Source organism: Diuraphis noxia, unplaced genomic scaffold, assembly GCF_037042655.1.
Source record: "Diuraphis noxia isolate RWA-SAM2 unplaced genomic scaffold, SU_Dnox_SAM2 contig0003, whole genome shotgun sequence".
In the NCBI taxonomy this organism is placed as follows: domain Eukaryota; kingdom Metazoa; phylum Arthropoda; class Insecta; order Hemiptera; family Aphididae; genus Diuraphis; species Diuraphis noxia.
This window is the reverse complement of record NW_028301713.1, coordinates 53,312,841-53,321,163: the sequence shown is the minus strand read 5'-3', so window position 1 is coordinate 53,321,163 and position 8,323 is coordinate 53,312,841. Positions and strand designations below refer to the sequence as shown.

Here is an 8,323-nt window from a genome sequence, read left to right as displayed (position 1 = left end):
TGTGTAGGCGTATCAGCGCCAAAATAGCGCCTTTGGGCAACTACGCAGAAATCCATTACGCGGAGGCTGTTGCCGTTAGGGCGTATAATGTTAAAATGACTAAAGCGGCGCCAACCACCCTCACCCCTCTCATCCGGCAAAGACTGTATAGTCTTATATATTCTATATGTATATACACACAATCTTTCCGTGAATTGTATTTTATTCTATTTAGCATTTGTGCGTGTATAGTATGATAAACACAAAAACATATATTTTTCGCGGGTGGTATAACCTTATAATATATATCTATAATAGTACATTTTAAACTTTTAAAGAACATAGTCATTTGTGAGAACATGTAGGTAAGTTATTTGAATTTCGAAAAATCATGTACATTATACAATATGCGTTACTTTTCCTCGGTAGTTGCGCTTCTAATTACAAGTTCCCATTTGGAATGGGTGTTTTTCGGCGGTTTAAAGTATAAAAGGGACATACACCTAATTTTGTTTGATTATTTTTAAAATATTATTTTTTATCAAAGTATATTTTGGAATTTTTTACTTTTTTATATTTATATTTAAAAACATTAGATTTTTCTTGCACATGTTACTATGTTAGTAGTTACTAGTTATAGAACTTAACTGCTATTTAATTATTAAATGATTATAAAAATGACTGTTTAGATTTATTGGATAAATATTTGATATTTGTAATTCATAATAATAACATTTTCTAAAAATTCTATTATAGAATGTGAAATTAAAAACATAAAATAAAAACACTGTTTTGATAGGTAGTTTGGTAATTTGGTATATTTTTTATGTCGTGCCTATTTTTATCAACAATTCATCATCAACACGCTTAAAAATATAATATTATAAATTATAATTAATAATAAATATATATTTATGTTTTATTTTAAATTTGAATGATGTAACCAAATCCTGGATGGATTCAATTCTCATGAATACGGTTCATTAGAAAATATATATTATATTTAAACAGTCACCAGCATAATCATATGACAGTGTATTGGTATTAACTATTTTTAACAATCAATTAAAAAATATACAATTTCTCGTAGTACGATAATATAATAATATAATATATATTATGTTAATCAGTATTGTTTACCTTCCACTGTAACATCGTAACGAAATGCATATTTTGCAGTTTGTACTTAGTACGGCTTCTTATATAAGTTATAACCTTATAACCTTGTAACTTATAATAATATAACGTTTGCAGATAATATCTACTATATGTCAATATCTACTAATATTATTATACACTTTGGATACGGCTTATGATTCTATTTTTGCACTTGGACTTCACCAAATCATAAATAACAATAATTAATACAATAATGTACTAATGAAATAATAACTATTGAGTATATTTTACTTTGACCATAGACACCGATGAAACACTGAACTCGCAGTCAACAGTTGTCCACAGACCGAGTCTTTGTGAGGTTTGTACGAACATTATGCAATGTTGTTTGGATATTTTAATGCACGACCAGTTTTATAACAACGATAATGATTTGTTTTAAAATCTAAAGAATTTAATATTATTTCAAAGACAACTATTCTGTTCTATGAAGAAGAGCGTAAATAATATATTATTCAGATAGATCCTATCAACTAAAATTTAAAATCTTCACAAGTCAACAAGTATGGCAGATTTGGCAGGATGTTTCATCGTCACCGGCAGTAACGTTTACCGTAACGATGTTCTTCTGTAAGTAGTGTTTTAGTGTTTATGATTTCATTTTTCGACATTATATGGTAGACTGATTCGATTATTGTTCTTGCCATACTTCAAACTATGTACCTGATAAATAATAATAATAATTTGTCTTAGTATTACTGTGCATAGTTCACTTCATAATTGAATTTGTTTAATGCAGGTATTGTTGTGAAGAAAGATACAAATATTTTATTGAAAACTTATTTTTACAAGTCTTAAGACCCGGGGAAATTATTTGCTTGGCAAATATATGTATATAATATATATTATGTTACTAGTACTTATCATATACTGTTATTTATAATAATTTATTGTATTAATATTTAATGTATACTATTATTTAGGTATTATTAATAATTGTTACAGTTCTATGAAAGATTAACAGTTAATTAATCATGAACATATAAGCAGAACGATTATTTTACATTTAGATGTGCAAATAATTTACAAAAAATAATAATAATTTGTTTAGTATATATTTATTTTTTTCCCAGCTATTTCGAATATATTATTGTTAACTAACCTCTCAGTACTATCTAATAATGGACTATGTCTACATTAATTTTTTGTACAAAATAAATTCTCTTAGATAGACTTATATACAGAATAAAACAACAAATAAAACTCTGAAGTGGATGAACAAAATATGAAATAATGTTCATTAAAGAGCTTGGCTTAAGATTTATGAAAAATTAATTCAGCATGTTTTTAATGAAATGATTATACCTATACATCTAAATCTAAAATAAATCCTAACCTAACCTACCAAACTATACTATATATAAACACAACTAAATTGGTATACAATATATTACATGTACTAGTGAACATCACTATTTATACGTACTTAGAATATATGAATATTATTTTAGGTATTGTGCATAGAGAAGAAATAAGAATTGTTCATTAGAAATGAAGTGTAATTGTATAAAGCTACTGGATGACTTATGCCGATTGCATGAACAATTACTAAACATTTAATGAATCAATATTAAAATGGGTCAATGGTTCCTAAACCATGATTCATTGGTCCATGATTGGTCCATAAAATTTTAGTGAACCATTAAATTAATACATTTTTTATGCAATCCAGCATTTATATATCATAATAGTTAGTGCCATGTTAGTGTTTATCATATCATTAATAATTATTAAATATTAATTAATTTTTATACTTGATAGTTTTTAGTTTAAAAGTCCTTTGTTTATATAGTTATAATGTAACTTCATATTTTTAATTGCTTGGGCAGTTTAAAAAATATTTTCTCCATAATATACTGGATGATCACCAAACATGGATATCCAAATCTTTTTCATTTAATTATAAGTTTATTTACATTTTGATTTTTGGAATTTTTAGCATACTTACTCTTAAGAATCATATTTTTAAATTCTTAAATTTTTTACATCATTTAAGGTACATCTTAGTTTGATGACACAAATAATTTTTTTTCAAATGAGAACCAGTCTTTTTTTATTGTAAATATTATGAAGTGGATGATTTTTCTTGAAAATGTAAGTGTAGCCATGTAGATATAATTGAAATTCAAAAAGTAGTTTTTGAGTTTACTTGTGCCCCTACTAATGAGTGAGGATAATATTAGTCCATAAAATATAATAGATTAAGAAGATATAAGGACAATGATTATTTAAAACATTGTAAATTTGTAAATAATATTAATCTACAACAACTTTTATAAAATAATACATCTATCAAAGGTCTATTAAATTTAATAACATTAATACAGTTATACTGGATAAAATTTTTTTAAATTATAAACATTAATGATTCTTTTTTTAAATGCAAATTACTATTTGCGTATATTTCACCGGGTCTTGTTGTCATGCTCCACGTCCTCATAAAATTATCATTTTTTTTTTTACAATTTCGAAATTAAACTAAATAAAAATGATTGAAAAGTATAATCATGGAAAACAGATTTAAATTACAATATTTCTGATAGGCAATATAAATATAAAATTAATAAAACACAGATGATTAGGATTGATGTTTTAATAGAAAATCTGAAAATATGGTAAGAGAATAATATGAATCATCTGAAATAATATTTTACCACATATATTTATATATAGCTATGTGTACAGTGTACTCTGATTGCTTACTATAATTTAAAGAACTTAATTTTAGGAGCTATTACATCTCGCATGAAGAAATATCGACCAAAAAGATGCAAGATGATATCAAAAAACTATCGACACATATAAAAAAGAAATTGATTCCTGCGACTTATTTGGCAAGATTTACGGACAACTATTATATTAACCGAGTAAAACATCCAACTTTTTAAACATTTCAATATAACAATTATACTTAATGTGAATATCACGTCTATTGAACGTAACATATTTTATACATATATAATATATATTTTTTTTTAATGCTGTTACAAATAATATGTCTTACAACAAAGTGTAACTGATATATTTATGTGACATAACATGATATGCCTTTTATAATTCAATTTTAACATATATAATACTATAGAGACAATTAATTTTACAAATATTGAAAAATTTTTTTCTCATTGACAAAATTCCTTGGTCACCGCGGACGTGTTGCAGTTCTTGCGACATTGTGGGTAGGATAATACCTATCGTGTGCAATATGTTGTATAATATTATTATGTATAGTCGGGTCGACGGTCGAGTGTGTGTCGTGGAACATAATAATATATATGCTATATATTTCGCGTGTGGTCGTCTCTCGAGGTGGCATTAATTACGTAAACACTGTCCCTTTCAAATGGTTTAAAGAAAAAAAAAATTCGGGCGTAAAATAACGAATAATAGGTAAGTACCTTCTCCATGTATATAGTGAGTCTAAACTCTGTAAACCGTGTTGTATATACACATACAATATAGGTGTAACGATAATAATGATGCAGCTGTCTAATATAAAAACACCAAGTACCTACGGGGTAGGTACTTAGTGGATCGTCAATCGACTGTCATATTATTATTCATCGTCGTGTTTGTGTGTGCAGTCAAGTGCGGCTCATATAATATTTGAAGAAGTGGTCGTATCTTGCGTCGAATACACACCTTCTATAATCGTCGTGCATACTATAGTCGAAACCTCTCTGTCCGGTCACGTGTGGTTGTCATCCCCGCAACAGCAGTCACAATAAATAGTATAATAATACGCGCGTGGTATATGTATGACACATATATATATATATATATATATTTATAATACATATCACCTTACTGCACAACATATGTGTTTACTGTGTGTGATAATATATACAGAGTGATTCACGAAACCTGATCTCACATTTTTAGTACTAACTTCTATTTTTCAAATGACAATCCCACTTTCTTACTGCACATTATTTTGTGGAGAATTTTCTGTAAGACTGAAAATATTAACGTATTAAATTATAATTAAAACGCGTACCTAGTTTTTGAGTTATTCAACTTTGTAAACCTACTAATAAGGGATAGAGATTATAGGTTTGACAAATACAGGGTTTATGATTGTTTGAAAATATTTGTCATATATATTAATCTATTTATGTTTATAATTTATAAAAGATGTCCAGGCATAATAAATACTAGATCCGACACTCAAATCTACGTGTACCTACCTATCTAAGTTAGTAAAAACATCTCGATAGGTAGTTTGAAAATGTGATCTTGAAGTTGGTAAATTTAAAAAATTAAAAATTCCGAATTTGAATAAATTCGTCACGAAAAAATGATGAGGAGCATGCTTGGTAAACCTGAAATCACACTGTATATTATATTTTGACCAGACTGTCACGCAAAGGACTTACGGTCGTCTTTATTAATGTGTATGTTTACAATGTATGTATATATATACATATTCTAATAACTATATATTTACGCATTATAAGTATTATAAATATCGGGTGTATTCTGGTGCGTGAAAACCGACACGTTTTTATTTTACTTTTTGTTCGTTCCTAATAAGGTGCAGGTCCCGACTCCCGAGTAGGTAGGTAGGTAGGTATATGTATATAATATTATATATGTATAGAAATATTTGCTGAAAACGTTCTGATTTCCAGTCCCCGTGATATATATAAAGATATTGTGTATAATCCTAAGTATCAAATGTGTGTAGGTATAAGAGCGGACGGGTCATACCGGATAATATATAACGATCTAGTGGACAAAAGTGCCCCACACCAAGATGAGGCGTTAAGAAAATAAATCGATATCATATATATTATATAATATGTTTATATTGAAAATGTGGATAAACAGCCGTTTACTAGTTTTTTTTTGGTACTTGAACGCATTCCTGGAGCATGCGTAGTGGTTCGAATCGCCGATGTTGATAAAAATGTTTATTTTACTATATTATAATATACGTCTGTGTGCTGTACAATAATAATATATATAATACATTGTCATCATATTTTATAAAATAAGTAAATATGAAGTATAACTATTAATTTTTTCTTCGAGTTTTTTCGTCATTCCACTTCAACAAATTATGTAATTATAGGTGCACTAAGTTATTATCTTATATATTACATTGGCGTGTATACAATACCTTTAACACTCGTGTAAATCTCCATTTTACGGCCAGTGTTATGACTAAAAAAAACACAGATAAATACATAATTTAACATTCTAAGGGCGTCCTTAAGAGATGTATAAATATTTTATAGGTGATTTCTGTCACAACATCATAATTTATCCTTTCCGTTATTTACTGAATAGAGGTGTAACCAAAATATAATCGACATAGATTCTTAAAAAAAAATCTTTTCCTAAATGACATTCAAAATAACCATGAATCTAAAATATATAATATGTTTAAATTATATTTTACGTTCATCTAAATCATATTATATATATTATATAATTTATATTAAACGTGTAGCGTGTTTGACTCCGGGATCTTTTGTATTATAGTATTATGTAACTATTAAAAATTAGAATCGACGTTCCAAAAACTATATTTTTGTCAATTTTGTAAGTTACACAAATAATCAGAAAATCATATAGATTTAATTTTGATGATGAATGACATATTATTTCTTTTATACTTATGTAATGTATTGTAGTTATGTTTGTCACACTAACAATATGTAATGTACATGTTTTTTTTTTTGTAAAAGTTCGTTTAACTTTGCTCTCTCATTTCAAAGGTTAAGGATAACGGATAAACGAATTATCACGGTTTTTTTTTTTTTGGTTATAGATAATATTATTTTTTTACCCACTTATGTTTTTTTTTATTTTTAAATTTGAGGATTACGCATTCTAGATAGTGCTGTCCCATTAGAATATGTTATTATGATTAGCACCGATAGAGTACATAATATACACATTATACAATTACCGATAATGTATTACACGTAAAACAATTTACTGTTTTTTTTTATTTATTATAAATAACTGTGATTATAATAATAATTAGAACAATTAAAATCTTGCTAGCCAATATATTATAATGTTTTATCACTGAATTAAGAAAAAAATATCTATGCTATAGATTATAAGTTAAAACAATTATTAATATAATAATATGAGAAATGTGATTTTTATCATCTATAAAGAAATATTTTTTATGATTGTTTTAAAAAATTCTTATTTATTTTTAATGAATTATCATTTATACATACAACAACGCAATACACATAACATATGCTATATAAATACATCAATACTTATAAAAAGCTTTAGATGGCTTTTTTCATACAGTCTGAAAAATAAACTTATTTAGTACATTTTTTTTAAAATAACTTTTTCTTTCCCATTTTGCTGACTTATGTAGTTCGGTACACAATATGTCAAAAAATTATAGTTAAATATTAAGTATATATTTACGTATGGTAAATGTAAAAGATTCTGTGAAACTGAAAATTAAATTTGTAAATGTTTTCTTAAAAAGTTTTCCTTGTTTGCTTCATATTTCTTCGATTTACTGCATTTTAATAAGATCTTTTAGCTACAAGAACACTTATTTTACTATACGTAATATGTATGCGTGTTGGATTTTAGGTAACTGATATGCAATGGTTTTTAATTTTTTATGTATGGCTTTTAATTGTTTAATAATGTTTAGTACAAACTATTTTTATATGCTAACTGGTTACTTTTGACCGTGATATAGACGATATAGTTAAAATTTAGATTGTAGGTATACCTTACCCATATAGTCGTGTGTATAATACTAAACGCTTTATCGTCGTAGTAACTTTTGACTTATCTTAGTATAACAATCATATAATTATGTACTTAATATTTTCTTATTTTGAGTGAAGAAAAGAATTTAATAATAAAATTATGCTATTCAAATTATTTATTTTCTGCTTAAAGAGAGACGTGATCAGAAGTATCAACTCATGCATACGTTATTTTTACTATAGTTTATTTTTTTTAATACAATGATTTGTAAAGAAATAATAATATTATTTCTTCTGGATAGGTATTCAGGTATTCTAATTTATTGTAATATACTTACTTAATAATAGTAAATATTAGAAAACACCGATATCCGGTGCTTTTGCGAGTGTAGTAAGACAAGCGGTCTACATCTGATCTCTCCCAAATTGCTACACACCTATCATGTCTGGACTTTTGTTGC

The 8,323-nt window shown here is 26.5% G+C and overlaps 1 long non-coding RNA gene across 1 annotated transcript; it reads left to right on the top strand.

Annotated features, from left to right (window-relative positions):
* The first annotated feature begins 1,410 nt into the window (after nucleotides 1-1,410).
* Nucleotides 1,411-4,262, top strand: LOC149057526 (uncharacterized). The gene is made up of 2 exons (XR_016190979.1): nucleotides 1,411-1,728; nucleotides 3,887-4,262. It is a non-coding gene; the product is annotated as an uncharacterized LOC149057526 (long non-coding RNA).
* Nucleotides 4,263-8,323: the final 4,061 nt, after the last annotated feature.